General features: G+C 42.4%; 1 protein-coding gene and 1 long non-coding RNA gene across 9 annotated transcripts in view; one reads left to right on the forward strand and one right to left on the reverse strand.

Annotated features, from left to right (window-relative positions):
* Phldb2 (pleckstrin homology like domain family B member 2) overlaps positions 1 to 16,917 on the reverse strand; it is a 207,470-nt gene that overhangs the window by 92,152 nt on the left and 98,401 nt on the right. Inside the window, exon 1 of one of the 8 annotated variants that reach the window (XM_060370493.1) lies at positions 5,054 to 5,209. The exons of the other annotated variants lie outside the window; for them this stretch is intronic. The gene's annotated coding sequence lies outside the window, so the exon portion shown is untranslated. Of the gene's footprint in view, positions 1 to 5,053; positions 5,210 to 16,917 lie in introns of those variants that run through there. 8 annotated transcript variants of the gene reach the window in all.
* Positions 5,468 to 6,619, forward strand: LOC132648569 (uncharacterized). Its single transcript, XR_009586986.1, has 2 exons — positions 5,468 to 5,599; positions 5,713 to 6,619. It is a non-coding gene; the product is annotated as an uncharacterized LOC132648569 (long non-coding RNA).

Consider the following 16,917-nt stretch of genomic DNA (forward strand, 5'->3'; position numbering starts at 1 on the left):
TTGCAAGTTAACTTCTGGAAGATTAATTTCCTTTTTGAGACAAACACAAATTCTTGCTTAGCAAATGTTATGGTAGAGGGATTAGAAAACCTGAACTACTCCCTTTGGCTTTATTTATTTTCAAAAGACAAGAGACACATTCTTCAAGTCGTAGGAAATATTTTCAACCACTGGCTTTTTTTTTTCTTTTCTGCTTTAATTATTAAAGTTTCCAATTGTGACAGAATATCATGATAGGAGAAGGAGGGAACAAGAATGACCAGATGGAAGTTGAAAAGGAAAGGCTTGCTCCATGCTCTAGTGAAGAGCCTGCAGGGGGCAGATCTCCAATGTCAGTCCTTCCAGAGTTAGTAACCTCAGTGTTTCCGGGTGCTTCCTTTTGAGGTGCACGCCTTGGCTAGTTGCCATCCTAAGACCATCTCTTCACAGCATGTGAAGCTCTGACCTCCTCCAGGAGAGGCACCCCACAACCTTTGCCTCCCAGATTTGAGGATCAGGAGGGTCACTTGGCACCCACAATTTGAATCCATAAAAACAGGCCTAATGTATAAACCTAGTAGTGTAAGCTAGTGGGTGTTAACATTTTCAACTGATACAGTCATACAGGTACAACTTTTCTGATACACAAAAGCTCATTGAGGATAGGCAGAGTGGTTCATGTCTGTGATCTCAGTATATCAGGACAGTGAGGCTGTCATGGAAAATTTGAGGAAAGCCTGGGGTACAAAGTGGATTCCAGGGCAGCCTGGGCTACAGCCTGGGCCCTTTCTCCAAACAAAAACAATAACAAAAGATCAACAACAAGAAGTGAAAAAAAAAACCCCATTGAGGCAATTCCTTTCTAGAAATGGGTCCATTCACTAATACCATATGCATGAAACTCTACCAAGAAATTAACAATAACTTAGAACAAGATAATATTTGTGGAGCAGAAGTCAGGAAATTTCTCTTGTTCTGTCACTACCAAACCATGTATAAGGCTGGGGGCAATGGTTTCAGATAAGAGAATTTGTTTTTTTGAGAAAGAGTCTCACCAGGCCTAGCTCTGACTGATCTAGCACTCACTGTGTAACTGGGGTGGTCTGTAGAAAAATGGCCCCTGGAGGCTCATATATTAGTCCCCAGTTGATGAACTGTTAGGAAGGATCTGGAGTTATGGCCTTCTTGGAGCGAGTGTGTAGCTGGAGGTGGGCTTTGAGGTTTCAAAAGTCCATGCCAGGACCAGTCTCTTTGTCTGTCTGTCTCTCCCACTCCCTTCCTTCTTCCTCCCCTCCCTCTTTCCCTCTCCTCATGTCTGCCTGTGGATCAGGACCCAGAGCTCTTAGCTACTGCTCCAGGGCCATGCCTGTTGTCAGCTTCCTGCCTTGATGATAATGGACTAACCCCTTGAAACTGTAGGCAAGCCTCCAGTTAAATGTTTTTTTTTTTTAAGAGTTTCCATGGTCATGGTGTCTCTTTACAGCAAAAGAACAGTGATTAATAGCCAGGCTGGCCTTCAAATCATAGCAATCCTCCCACCTCAGCCTTTTTAATCTTGAGATCATAGATGGGGGACCTACCAAGCTGTTAAAAATACCTTAGTTGTTTTGGCTGTTTATTTGACATGGGTCTGATATAGCCTAGGTTAGCTTCAAGCTTGCTATGCAATCAAGCATAACCTTGAATTCCTGACCCTCCGTCTCCCACCACTGCTTCTTTTATGATTCTGGGAACCAAATCTAGTGCTCTATGCATGCCAGGCAAGCATTTTACCAACTGAGCTACATCCCAGCCTGGTAAGATTTCTAAGGTTCCTTTTACTCATAGAATTAGTTTGCCCCAAATAGTCAAGCTTGAATTGTCTTCAGATTTCAATTTGACACAACTGAATGGATTGCATGTGCCACCTCATTAGTTTATAAATCTCACCCACCCACTCACCCAACCTCCATTGATCTTTCCCTCTCCATAATCAGGAGGGTTCTCCTTTTCCCTTCTGCCTGAGATAACCCTCGCCATTCATGTGCTCTGATCCTAATGCACTGAACAGAGAGCAAAGGAGGAAAACCTCAGATGTTCCGTTTTGTACCTGCGTTCAAAGGCAGCATCTGCTATATCTGTGGGACCATCTGTTGCTCACTTTGACTTGGAAAAGATAGTGCAAGCCTCAGAAGTGGTGTCACAGGTCACACACACCCAGCATATGCTCCATAGTCACCAAGGCTTGCATCACTGCCCCCATCCAGGAGTTTATTTTCTCTTGGGGAATGGCATTACTAAACTCTCACAAAGAGTTGAATACCTTTTTCTTTTCTTTAGTTTGTTGTTGTTTCTTTGTTTTTAAATCTAGCTTGACTAAACATCAACTTTAAATTCTCTAATCCCAGGTTCCAGCTAGAGCTGTGTCTGTCCCTAACTCACTCAAGGTCTTGCAAGTCTCTAATACCTGGGCTTATCATCTATGAAGTGAGAATTGAATTTAGTGATTGCTGAAGCAGCTGCCAGCTGTGGGGAAACTCAATTTTGAGTCAATTCAAAAGCATCAAGAAAACCTAACAACATCCTTCATCTCTACAGGATATTAAGGGTCCTAATGCTAAGGGCAGAAGGATCTGCTGAAGATGAAAAGGCTTCCAGGAAGTGGTCTGTGAGAGCAAAAAGAGTTAAGTAAATTTGTGAGGATCTAAATTAAAGTCAGATCTCTACTTTGCTAACATCCAGCTGGCTGGAGACGTGCTCTAGAACAGGGCTTGGGCCAGGTAGTTTTGTGTGTGTTCTAGACGTGGCAGGATATTTAACATATCTCTTCAATGGATGCTGATTGCACTTTCCCACCCCTTGTGACGACGAAAATACACTGTGCCAAGATTCCCTTCAGGCTAGGAGCCACCCCTTCTTCCTGAGAACTTCATTGCAGGGCTGTAAGATAGAGCACATCACTCGGAAAGTGTTTGTGTTTCAAATGGATAGCATTCCCAATCTAATGATTAAGCACAGGGAGATTTGGTGACAAGTTATGATACACATAGGTATTATTGCAGAGTGTACAGAGTTCCTGTCTTTCCCTGTCATCTGTAAGGTCAGTTGCCATAACCACAACCCCAACAGCTGATAAAAATTATGCAAAACTAGTCAAGACTCCTCAAGTGAAATCTCCACTATACTCCACGACCCATCATGCTTAGAGCATTCAACACTGAGGAAAAGTAGTGAAAAGAAGTTCAATCAAGTCCGATCAAATCGACTTTGGCTTTTCTTTCCTGAAAATGCCAGCTAAAGTGGTCAGCTTTGGCTAGAGTTGTTGAAGAGATGTGCTGCAACTTCGACCACCTTCTTATCTAGCTTTTCTTGCTTGTCCCAAACAGGGATCCGGCAGACAGGCAGACCTCCCTGCAGTCATTCTCAAGCCTAAAGAACAGCAGCTGCCAGCTGCGGGGAAACAGATTGAAGCCTGAAAATTGAGTGCAGTGATGACTGCTCTTAACCAAACATCTCATTTTGCCATTTGTGAGAGAGCTAGGATTTGCAAATGTCCCTGCCTCAGGAGTAAAAGCTACACTAGCTAAAAGCGAAAACTCGTCTCTCCTCACTTCCAAAGGCCTTTGCCAATGTTTGGAGACTGCAGTTTCTTAATTATACACAATGTTTAAATCCCACAATACATTTATCAGAAAAATTAAATAAAAACCTTTCAAACAACCACATCCAGGATATGAGGTGGGAACCTCTAAAGACACAACTGTTAGTTTTCAAAGAACCTTAGCTCCTTATTCAAACAAATATTTACACAATTGAAGCCAAGGGCACCAGGCATATTCTGTTAAAATAGTGGGCTACTCCAAAGGTTTATTTATCCCTAAATCCAACTACTCTGTTGCTATCCTACCAGGAACAAAGCATTCAAGTGTTCCAAGGGGTAAAAGTTTAACCCTATGGATCTGTGAACCATATTTGGAGCCTTCCAGCTAAATTCAGACGTTTGAAGTCCAGGGGGCGGGGGGAGGGAATCTCAAACGCCCACGTTAAGTCCAAATTTGAAGCTTAGTTACAAGCATCATAGTTGAAAATTTACATCTGTAACTTACACATTCATATACTAGAGGGAAATGCAGCTGGCAAATATTTACACTAGCAGACTCCGTTTTATATGTCTTTTCTAGACACCCCCCCAGCTGCGACTGGCTGCGACTAGCTGTGCATCCCAGAACTCTTGAGATATTTCAGAACCACAAAAGGAAGATTTCTAGGGAAGAGGGCTGGGCCGGGCGAAAGGATTTCCAGTCCTAGCCAGTCCACATAAAAGGCTGCAGGACTCTTCCTTCTCTTAATTGCGAAAGGTAAAAGAGGAGCCGCTGGAAGGAGGTTGGACTTGTGAAGCTCTTTCAAACAGGAAATCCCAACCCGGGAAGGGACAGCCCGTCAGCCCTTTAATATCCTGGCGGTGGCGGGAGTTAGCTAAGTCCTTCCCCGCGCTTCAAGCGCTGCTTGCTAGGGCAAAGTTACTGAGAGCATCAAGGAACAGTTCAGTTGCTCCCCGCCGCTCAGGGAGCTGGTGAAACCGAGGGTCGAAACGCTACCCGGACTGGCAGCTGCCGTCGCTATAGGCAAGAGACCACCACATCATCAGTGTTTAGGGAAACCAGAGCTGAATCGCAATCAGGGGCTCACAGTGGCAATCTCGGTCCGGAGGCTCACTCCGCAAGCTCGTTCTAGAAACAAAGTACAGCTAGAAGCCTATTTCAGAAAGGTCCCGAGTCTCGTACTCCTCAGGATCCAGCTGTGGACTTTACCCCCGCTGGGATCCAGATCTCTGCCTTAGTAATCCAGAGTTTCCACAAAAGTTGCCTCCCGGACCCTTAATTAAATCCTGCCTTTTAGACTCAATCACGCTGGAAGCGTCACCCCTACTGGACACCCCTTCCCCACGATCCCTCCACCCCACATCCTCATGCACAATGAGGGACAGAGTACCCTAGGGCTGTACAGTTCGGGCTCTACCGACCCCTGCCCGGGCTTTTGTCCCTACACCCTGCAAGGGAAGCAAAGAAAATCTGCGCCCAGGACTCCCACTCACCAGCTCATCTTTCTCTGGAACTGCAACTCTCTCCGCGGGTCCTGCTGCCTTTGGGCCTGGCCCTAGCCCCCGCCCTCCCTCCTTGGGGTCCCAGTCGTGGTCCCCTCCGCCGCTGCAGTCTCCACAGCCCTGCAGCCAGTCTCTACGGCCGCGCACAGAGCTCCCTGGGCGCCCCTCCCGGTGGGGGCGGCCACCGCCTCCTCTCCGCCCCCGACCTCCGCAGCGAGGCCGGCGGCTACCAACTCCGGTGCGGGGGAGAATATGTCTCCAAGGAGCCGCCAGGGTGCTCAAAAGCAACGCAGCCGGCTCCTCCAAGCCCTCCGTAGCCCCCTACTCACCTTGGGAGACCAGTCAGCCCAGCGCCCGCCGCCACAGAAAGGAGACGCACTGCTTGCTCCGTGTCACACCCGGGCAGCGCCCCTAGGTAGGGCCGCAGTGGTGGAGTCCTCGAAGCTCCCTCCTGGTCCCGACCCCCTTTAGTGGCAAGGCAGCGGGTCCTTGGAGTTCCAGCTGAGAAGTCCCGAAACCTTCCGGGCCCTTACGCTGGTAAGTTGCTGCTGCTCTTACGGCTGCTGGAGTGACCTGCCCGCTCGTCCCATCACCCGGCTCCACTTTCTCAAACCTTTGTGACTAGCTTTTTCTTTTCTTCTTTAAATAAGGTGGAAATGAGACGAGAGAGCACACGTACTCCCCACGTTAGAGCTTCTGCTCTGGGAAACTCCAGGTGACTGCACCTCTCTGCCAGACACTGTTCTCCCCGGGGCAGGTTTACCTGATGCGTCAGAAAAGGAGCTGTGCCAAATGGCAATGGAACCGCCTGGGGTCAGGGCTGGAGTCAGGCGGGTTTAAAACTCCGCGCTGCTGCTGGCCTCAGAACGTATTTAACGTAACTAGTGGAAACAATCCTGCTGTGAACTTGTTGCAACATTGCTTCCCCGTGAGACCAGGAAGTGGGCTAGGCACGGCCCACCGTCCGTCTTGACCCAGGCAAATGTGGCTCTCTGCAACGTTCTGGCCCTGTGGGGTTAAGCCGACCAAGGACAACAGCACCGGGGAAATTCATAACATAAGGAAAGCTCAAGGACCTGCAAGCTGTTTCAGCTACAACCAAGGATGTCTTCAAGGCTGTAGCATAGCAACGGGGCTTTCAGTGCCGCTAGGGAATTAATAAGCCTCTGCTTCATCTACACAAAGTGCGTTATGAGTACACTCACTAACAGAATGCTTATTTAAAATGTCTCATTGGTGCAAGCAAAAGTATTTAAAATTAAATACTTTTTCTTTTTTTACTATTTATTCCTTTATGTGTTTTGTGCACGTGAATAGTACAAGAGGGAAGGCGAAAATAGTTGCGAACCATGCGACATGGGTTTTGACAGCCAAACTCAACTCCTCTACAAGAGTAGTACAGTTCTTAGCTGCGGAATAACTTCTCCAGTCCCTGAAGTTTGACTTCTAGTTTCTGTGACAGCCTCTCATCTACAAGAGTGCTTTGCGTTTTAGAGCATTCTCCACCCGCCCCCGTGGTAGGGTTTGCCCGACAGTAATAAATCCACATGACTTAAACGCTGTCCTTTTCCCTCGTTTCCACAACTTAAAATCATTTATCCCATCTCAGTAAAAAGTAGAGACACTCTCGACTCTGCTTACCTCTGCGTTCACGTGACCTTTGCTTAACTAGAGCAAAAAGCGTTTCAAGAATTTTTAAGAAAACCTGCCTCCACTTTCCGCCTTCCCGTTTACCCCAGTCAGAAGTTGCCTTTACTGTGTTCCCTGGAGCTGGAAGTATGCAACTGTAAGATTGCTTCTTCCCAGGTATGGTGCTACGTAACAACAATACCAGCGCTTGAGAGCACGACGCAGGAGGATCAAGGGTTCTAGGCAAGCTTGGGCCTCATAACAAGTTAGGACCAGCCTGAGCTATCAAGTAAAGACTGACTCAAAACACCAAGGGCTGGCTATGGAGATCAATATGGCCGTCCCTCAGAAAACTGGAAATCGATCTACCGCAGAATCCAGCTAAACTGCTCTTGGGCACACACCCAAAAGGCTGCTCTGTCCTACCACAAGGACACTTACTCAGCTATGCTGATTGCAGCTTTACTCATGATAACAAAAAACTAGAAACAACCTAGGTGTCCCTCAATTAAAGAATGTATAAAGAAAATGTGGTACATTTACACAATCAAGTATTATTCAGCTGTTTTTTTTAATGGCATCATGAAATTTGTAATGAATGTTACTAGAAAAAAAAATCATTGATCAAGGTAACCGAGACCCAGAATGATAAATATGTTGTGTATTCACTTATAAGTGGATACTAGCTATTAAAGAAATAATAATCAAGCTACAATCCACAGATCCAGAGAGGCAGAGGCAAGCAGATCAAAGAGTTCAAGGCCAGCCTGGTCTATAAAGTGAGTCAGCCAGGGCTATACAGAGACACCCTGTCTAAAAAAAAAAAAAAAGAAAGGAAGGAAGGAAGGAAAAGAAAAAAAATTACTGTATGGATCATTCTTCTAAATACTCGATGGTATTTGGAAATTTAATTGTATTACTGTGTTCACATTGTAAGTGAGAAAAGGAGGCACAGAGCGGTCAAGTTGGCCTAAGCATTTCAGGTGATGGAGTCAGATTTTTGAGTGTCGGCAGCAGGACTGTAGAGTGCTCATACCCTTCAATGCTGCTGTATACCTCACCTCTTCTCTAGCATGAGTACTGTCAGAGGAATGTCTACATCGTGACTAATTCCTAATCAGTAGGTGAAAACTAATGTTCACCATCCTGCTGTCTCTGATGATAACCACATTCCTCAAAGGCCAAGGGGTCATTTTATTCAAATGTATGTGAATTATGCTCCAGGGTTTTGGAGATAGAGAAAGGGGCTCTTAGAAAGTACTTATTTAAGGTGATTTTTTTTTTCTGAAGTCACTAAATGCAGCAGAGCTTCTCCTGGTGAATCTGTGTGGCTTTCCCTTCGTTCTATAATATCAAAGTAGCCTGAAAACAGGAGGGATCCATTCTGAAGGTGCAAGTGATAAACTAAATGTTAAAAATCAGACCTTTAATGTCTTAACACTTGGGAGGGGCCACTCTATAAATAACCACTATTAGCTGTAGTATCTGATTTATTATTACGATGTTTTCAAAACAGCCTAAATGATAGAAAGACCTAGGCTCTGGCCTTTTACCTTTTCATTTCCTAGGTCCTATTTTATTTTACACTTACTTATTTTAAGCAACTCCAGCTGGCTGTGTAACTGTGACGGGTCTTGGAATTCTAATCCCCTTGCCTGCATATTCTGAATGCTAAGATTGTAGTCCCCATTCTAGCCAGTTTACGGGATGCTGGGGACCAGACCCAGGGCATGCCAGCCAAGCACTCTCCCAACTGAGACACCTCCCTGAATCACTTCTGGGTTCTTTTAAGTAAAATTCCCTCTTTAATCACAAATCAGAGCTGTATCTCCCAGTCTCTGCCATTCCTAATCATCTCTGTAGGGTACTGTGCTAGAAACTGTGCAGCATTCCTTCCTTTCTTGCTTATCTCTCTGGGATCAAAATGACTGTAATAAAACTTTCTCTTGTTTGGCGTGTTCTTCAACTTCTCATGTGAGGAAAAGTAAAGTGTTGTCACACACAGCAGCTGAAGTAATTCTGGTGGTAAAGAATGGCTAGAGGCATTACCATTCTTGATTTTAAGCTGTTTACAAAGCTATAGTAATAAAGAAAACATGGTATTGACATACAAACATACACATTGATCAATGAAATAGAATTAAAGAACTGGACGTGAGTCCACACACCCGTGGATACCTGATTTTTGACAGAGAAGCCAAAAAATATACATTAGAGAAATGATAGCATCTTCAACAAACGGTGCCTGCTCAAACCAGATGTCTGAATGTAGAAGAATGCAAATAGATCGAATCTATCACCCTGCAAGAAAATCAACTACAAATGGATCAAAATCTTCAGCATAAAACCTGATAGCATTAATCTGATAGAAAGAAAAGTAGGAAATGTGTTTAAACTCATTGACACTGAAAAAGACCCTGATAGCACATTTACTGAGAACAACAATTAATAAATGGGAGCTCATGAAACTGAAATGCTTTTGTATAGCAAAGGACAGGATAGTTCAAGCAAAGAGGCAGCCTGTGAATGGGGAAAAATTTACTAACAATACATTCGACAGAGGGTTAGTAAGTAGAATATATAAAGAAGTGAAAAACAAACAAATTGAACATCAAAAAAGAAAACCAAGCAAACAAATAAGTAACCCAGTTTAAAAATAGGCTAAGCTTTCAAAAGATGATACACAAATAGCTGAGGAAAATGTTGAATATTCTCAGCCATCAGTGAAACACAAATTAAAACTACTTTGAGATTTTTATATTCTAGTCAGACTGGCTAAGATCAATAAAACAAATGATAGCACATGTTACTGATGATTCAGGGAAAGCCCAACACTTACTGTTCCTAACAGGTGTACAAACTGATATAGTCACTATGAGAGTCAATGGGGGTATAAAATAACTTTTATTCACCTGAGGTAATTGTCTTGATGGCTTACTGCCTCTGTCTGCTAACCTAAGCCTAGTCCTGGAAGCTTCTACCCTCAGTACAGTCTAATCTAGGCTTAGAATGCTTTCAGCCTCTGAGACTTACTGCTGAATAAGAATTCTGGCTGGCTAGTTCAACTCAGCTATTCTGACCCAAACTCCTCTCCTAGCTGACTTATTCAAACTGGCTTCTCTCAGCTTCTGGCTGAATTGCTCTGATTTTTCTTAGACTAACTCTAGCAATCTGTTCTAATATTCTGGCTCCTTCTCATTCTCTGTCTCATCCTGTCTTCACCTGTGTCTAGCTTTCTCTCTTTCTCTGAAACCTGTTTCTGTATAACTGTCCCACTAAACCTGCCTCCTTCCTTTTTTCCCTCTGCACTGCTCTCCTCATTCCTCTTTTTCCTCTCTTCTAATGGTAATTGGGTGTCTCCTATCTTTGGTTCATTCTGTCAAATCTTACTCTGATTTGTCACTTTGTCTGCTCTTCAATGAGACATCACTTTCAAACAATGTGCTTTCTTCAACTAATTTTACCTTCATTGTTTGGGATTATAGGTGTGTCCTAAGGGCATGTCTGCATTTCAGCCCGGGTGATTAAAAGTGTGTGCTAAGGGTGTGTCTGTATTCCAGCCAGTTTAGCCATGCTGCTGGATTAAAATCCCTCTACAATGAGGAGGTTCCTCAAAAAGGTAAAAACTGATTTACCACAAGATCCAGCTATACCACTCTTGGGCATATACCAAAGGACTCTACATCTTACTGCAAAGACATTTGCTCATCCACATTCATTGTTGTTCTATTCTTAGTAGCCAGAATTTGGAAACACCCTAAGTGTCCATCAACTGGTGTAAGGGTAATGAAAATTCCATTTACATAATAGAATTATTTAGGTGTTAATAAAAATTTTGAAATTTTAGGGTAAATGGATAAAGCTAGAAATAATCATACTAAGTGAAGTAACCTGGACTCAGAAAGACAAACATTGCATGTTTTCTTTTTCATGTAGATGTTAGTTTTTATGCTTTAGCTATGTGTGTTTTATTTAGGGTATGCACAGAAGTACTGGAGAGATGGCTCAGCGGTTAAGAGCACTGTCTTCTCTTCTAGAAGTCCTGAGTTCAATTCCCAGCAACCACAAGGTGGCTCAACACAAGATGGCTCACAACACTCTATACTAGGATCTAATGCCTTCTTCTGTCATGCAGGTGTACATGTAGATAGAGCACGCATATACATATAATAAATAAATCTTAAAAAAAAAGAATACCCACAGAGGTTAAGTAGCTAGTTATGGATCAAAGGAAAGAAGAGGAGTGGGTCTTCCAGAGAGGGGAAAATAGAATGTAAAGTTACAAAAGGATAAAAGGGAAAATAAAATAGCAGGATTAAATGAAATGGGGAATGAGAGGGAAAGGTAGAGGAGGGATTATGGGAAGAATAACCAATACTAAAGGGTTTTCTTTAATGCCTCCTATTTCTACAATACATATATAGAGGGAGTTTAAGTATAGTTACCATGTAATGGAAAAGATAATACCCCAACTAGACATCATATAAAGAAACACCCTCAGTTACATCCTTTTGGGTTCTTGGCCATAGACTCCCCTGTTAAACATTAAAGAAAATTGTTAATACTGTTGGTTATCTCTCATGGCCTGATGGTTCGACCCTATTGCTGAAGTCACCACATACCAAGAACATAGAACATGGAGAAATTGAGCTGGTACTCAACTAGAAAGCTTCACCCCTACTTCTTATTGTTCATAGAGCTGGCAGGTCTTACACATGTGCCTTAGTTAGGGTTTTATTGCTGTGAAGGGACACCATGACCATGGCAAGTCTTATAAAGGACATTTAATTGGAGCTGGCTTACAGTTTCATGGTGCCGGAGGAGCTGAGAGTTCTACATCTTAATCCAAAGGCAGCAGAAGGACACTGTGTGTCAAGCAGGTGCTGGAGTACCTTGAGCATAGGAGATCTCAGAGCCCATCCCCACAGTGACATACTTCCTCCAACAAGGCTATACCTGCTCCAACAAGACCACAGCTCCTAAAAGTGCCACTATTACTTATTCAATACCTATTCAAACATGCTGCTGGAGGATAGGAGCAACCATCTGTTTCACCCAGTTAGGGACCCTGTGAGCTACCATAGCATCTTGCCTGCAAGATATGCCCACTTTTCCTCTCTTACAAAAGCTGTCTCTATTTTCACATGGGAATTGTAACCATTGTTAAGGAGAACTGTGTAAGATATGTCCACTATTGTAAGGGCAGTGCAAATGTTATGAAGGAAACTAACCACTTTTTGTTTGGATTTAAGGCCTGCTTCCAGAGATGGAAACCATACCTGCCACAGTTAATGAAGCCAAGAATCTGAGTCTAGACAGGTCATGGACCCTAAGGGGGAAACCACTACTATTATTCTGCTAAATGAACATAGCATTAAAATGACTCCTAATGACATATTGCTATGCATATAAATCAGGGCATCACTCAGTTCTCATCAGACAAGCTTGTTCTTTCAGTAGATAATAATTAACACAAAGACCCACAAATGAAAAATGTGAAAAGACTGAGAGACTTTGGAGCACTCAGTCATAAATAGATTGTAAGAGCCAGAGGTGGTGGGTGAATTCAGTAAACAGTGTCTTCCAGACACAACAGACCTGGTGTACATCTGAGCTACCAGAGACTGAGAGAGCACAAGCAACACACACACGAGTTCAAGCCAAGTGAGATCCCATCAGGGAGAATACGGAGTAGGCACAGTTTTCCACCTTTAGCCAAAAAGCTTTTGCAATTGATAGCTGCTGAGGGGGAAAATCTGTTTTCCTCAATGGAATGATGCTGGGCATATGAACAATAGCCTAAGACAGGCCAGAAGTTGGCCAACATAAATCCAATCTGATGTTGTGTGTGTGTGTGTGTGTGTGTGTGTGTGTGTGTGTCTGTGTGTGTGTCTGTGTGTGTGTGTGTTTGTGTATCTTTTGGTTTTGTTTTGGATTTTGTAGAGGAGAATCTGGGAGGAATTGAGAAAAGGAAAAGGTATGTTTTAAATATATAAGTGTGTAATTTATTATATATACATGTATGATATATGTATATATTACATGTATGTATATATCACATGTGTATATAATTTATAATAAAAATACATTGCATGATAATCTCAAAAATAAACATTAAAAACAACCATATGTAAGTTATTCCATTTGGAATTTATATAATTGGCATATTGTTATTGACAGAATCTCATATAGTTCAGATGGTACTCAAATTCATGCTCCTTCTGTTTCAACCTTCCAATGCTGGTATCACATATGAGCCACTTTGAAATTTTGCAATTGTCCTTTGCCATTTACAAATATTATTTAGGCCTAATTGAAGCTTTACACCTTGAATTAGTATATCTCTTCCTTTCTCTGCAGTGAGAGCTACAAAATCTTTATAGCTTTAGTCCATCTCCTACACTTGCATCAACTGTCCACATTGCTGTTTTCTTTAATATCACAACTATCTAAAGAATCACGAAGTTTTTCTCTTCAGAGTGCAATAGAGAGAGAGTTGATTTGGAAGCAGGCAGACCTAGGTTTAAAACATGACTTGCTATTAGCCATGCAATTTGAATGCATTTTTTACCTTCAGAGGGAAATAAATCACTATTCTGAAGAACTCATACTATGAACTAAGATAATTATGTCAGTACCAGTATTTTTTTTCTTCCACAAAAGATAATAGCACAAAGAAAACACTCAGAAGAAAAACTTGCAACCATCTTGCTGTTCTGTAGAACTGACCATTATGGTGGACACTGTCTTCGGTAAGTTGAGTGCTATATCATAAACTCATTTTAGAACTTAGTGCCAGGACAATTGTTCTCTATCTTAAAAAAAATGTATGTGCTTTTATTTCTTAGAAAAGCTGTCATCTATTTTCATTGTAATCAGTGTTACAGAGAACTATGTAAACTCATGTTCATTTAATATCCTGGTTTCCAGGAAGCCATAGGCAAACATCTAACAGATTATTGTATAATAATAATAAAGATTTTTTTTTTACCTCTTCTTTCTTTTCTATGTCTTTGATGTCTTTTTATTCCAATAACTTTATTGGATGTTTAGATTCTTAACTCCATGTTGTCAAATACATACTTAATTTGTTACACTATAAATAACATATTAGTTACTCAGGTTAAAACCAGAAAATGAATCAAAATTAAAATAGAAGTCTGTGCCTCCCAAGAGCACAGAAAGACAAAAAAAATGAAAAATGTCTCATTTTTAATATTTTTGATACATCAGATAATTATCCCCAAAGTGTTGCTTTAAGTTTAAGCCGTTAAAAGATTCATCTTCTAATTAAAAGAAAGGTCCAAATCCATTTGTTCCGAAGAATTTGTGCATCAAAGTATTTTTGTGTCTTGATCTCATTTTGTTCTGTGAGTTTATGTTGTAGTCGGAAGGAAAGGGAATCATTGCCTGTGTGCGCGTATGTGTTTGTGTGTGTTACCAATTAATGTATTCCAGCTGCATTTATTCTGGCTCACTTTTCTAATCATAAGCATGTTTCATGCATGGAGGGCTTAAAACAAAGAGGTGGGTTTTCCTATGTTATCTTTTTATTACAGGAAATAACAGCTCTGTGTTCCTTGATATTGCAGGCAAGACAGCCTCTCTCCTCTCTTATGGTCTTTATTCTTCCTTCTCTCTGAATTTTACCATATGTCTAGTTATGGCCTACCTTAATTTCAAGTTCTTCTGTAATAATACGTGTAATGTATTAGAGACTTCTGATAATTCGGAAGAGGGGACCAAGGTTCAAAACATTTTTTAAAGGAAGTCAAAACAAAGTCAACTTTTCTAAGAACCTCTCTGTTCCTTTCAGTGTGCACAGATGTGCGGATGATACTAACCAACATATAACTATAACATGACACAAATGAGCATAAATAGAGTTTCTGTGCTCAATGAATTCCTCAAAGAAGACGGCACATTTGACCTTCATATTCCGGGAGAAGGGCTTCCCAGACAGATTATGGAGTGAGCACTACAAGAAGACAGTAGGTCCCAGGGAGGTTTGGGATATCGTGGGTAACAGCCTGTAGAGGAGAAAGAACTTGAGGAGGGAGCAGAAGGTAAAATCTAAGAAACGGGCCTCAGATTTGAGTGGGAGACATAGAACTGAATTCCAAATTTCATATCTAATACCATTTAAATGACATCATTTCCTTTCTCTATGTTGGTGTAAGTTTTTCCTTGCCTGACAAACACAGGAAGAAACAGTAACTGTAGGAAGTAGATTCTGATTATACAGGGAGAGGATGCAAGAGGAAGATGAGTTCCAGCTACAAAATTTATACTCCAGCAAAGCCCTAGAGATGTTACTTCCTGTGTTAAACTGGAGGGGTATCCCTTGTCAAAGATGCTCAACAAAACATTTTCAGATGTCCATTTTGGACACTGAAATCTCTCCCTCTTCTCACTGCCATCTTATTTGTCTCATTTTACACTGACTCCACAATCAGAGACCTTAAAACTTGCTACAGAAGTAAGCATGAAATGATTATGACTTAGTTGTTGGGTCAAGTGTTGGTGTGGTGGTTTGAGTGAAAATGGCCCCCATAGGGCCCATAAAGAATGCCACTATTAGGAGGTGTGGCCTCGTTGGAGTAGATGTGGCCTTGTTAGAGGAAGGCAAAGTCCAGTGTCTCTTCTCTTTTTGCTGCCTGGACATCTACGTGTAGAACTCTCAGCTCCTCCAGCACCATGTTTGTCCGCATGCAGCCATACTTCCCGCCATGATGACAATGGACTAAACCTCTGGACTGTAAGCCAGCCCTAATTGAATGCTTTTTTTTTTATAAGAGTTTACATGATCATGGTGTCTCTTCACAGCAATACAAATCATGACTAAGACAGTAGGGCTGGAAATTTAGTGATATACTGAACTTGTCCCAAGAGGCTCAAGCCTGCTTGCTTGATCATTTTCAAATGTCCCACTTTACAGGGAACTTTTCATTGTTTCTCGGAAGGGACTGAGAATGACAGCCATTCAAACCATCAGGATATGGCCCCTAGCTCTGAATAGATATTAAATTTTACTGTCTAGTGTGTGTCAATAGATTAAAGAAGTAATTCTTTTACTAGCAATGATGTTATGACTGCTATTGTGTCCTTAGACTTGAATTTCTAACTATTCTCAAGAACAAACAATCATTTAGCCAATGTAGCTCATGCCTTAGTTGTACATAAAGGAATTAATGCTCAACTAAAAGGAAGCTTGATGGTGTTCAATCAGAGGATTGACCTCGTGCAGGAGCAAATTGATACCCTATGGCAAATCGCTCAACTTGGCTGTCAATGAAAATATGCTGGACTTTGAGTCACTAGCATATAACATGAGAATTTTTCCTGTGCTGCAAATCTGTCTAAACAATTGTCGAGCTATATTTTAGGTAATTGGACTGGAGAATTCGATACTACGATGGAGCAGCTGAGAGTGGCCATTTTCACAGTAAATTCTACCAGAGTGGACGCAGGACTAGCCGCAGGATTATCATCATGGATTGCTGCAGCCATGAATCATCTGAAGGAATGGGCGGGCATGGGAGCGTTAGCAGGCCTTCTGGTGTTGGTCTCCTTGGTTTGCCTGTGGTATATATGCGAGATTAGAGTCTCACAACAGTGTGATGCAGCCTTGAACATTCAGGCCTTTACAGCCATTGAAGCAGGACATTCTCCCCAAGCATGGTTGGATACCATAAAAAGCTAAAATGTTACGCTCAGGATGCGAGGCTAAGCACTGCACTCAGGGTCAGCCGCTTTGGACCCAGAGAAGAGCATGTCTGGTTGCATGCGGGTTGATGCCCCAGGTACCGCCTCTGAGAAAAAGGTATCGGACGGGTCTGATGCTCTTTGGGTGGATGACACCCAAACGAACATCGGTACAAAGTCCCAATTTATTTCTAATATCAGAGATCAGACCTCTACTCTTGCCTGATGCATCTAAAACAAAAAGGGGGAACTGTAGAGAGCTGCAGAATGCTATGCCTTAAAGATGGAGCTGGTTTCCGCCTTCCACCTTCCCGATGGTGAGTGCTCTCTGTCACGAACAATTCCACATTTGGCTAAGGCCGAGGATCTGGCTTGCTTCCATGTATGTGGACCTATCTGCATTGCCCACGTGGCACGCCTGGGTTGGCTACCCAGAGGCTATTTAAGCTGTGGGCTGGCTTTCCCCAGGGTCCGAGGATTGTTCAAGGTTTCTGAATAAACTGCATTGAAAAAAAAAAAAA

The sequence above is a fragment of the Meriones unguiculatus genome, chromosome 17 (genome assembly GCF_030254825.1).
Source record: "Meriones unguiculatus strain TT.TT164.6M chromosome 17, Bangor_MerUng_6.1, whole genome shotgun sequence".
NCBI classification, from domain to species: Eukaryota; Metazoa; Chordata; class Mammalia; order Rodentia; family Muridae; genus Meriones; species Meriones unguiculatus.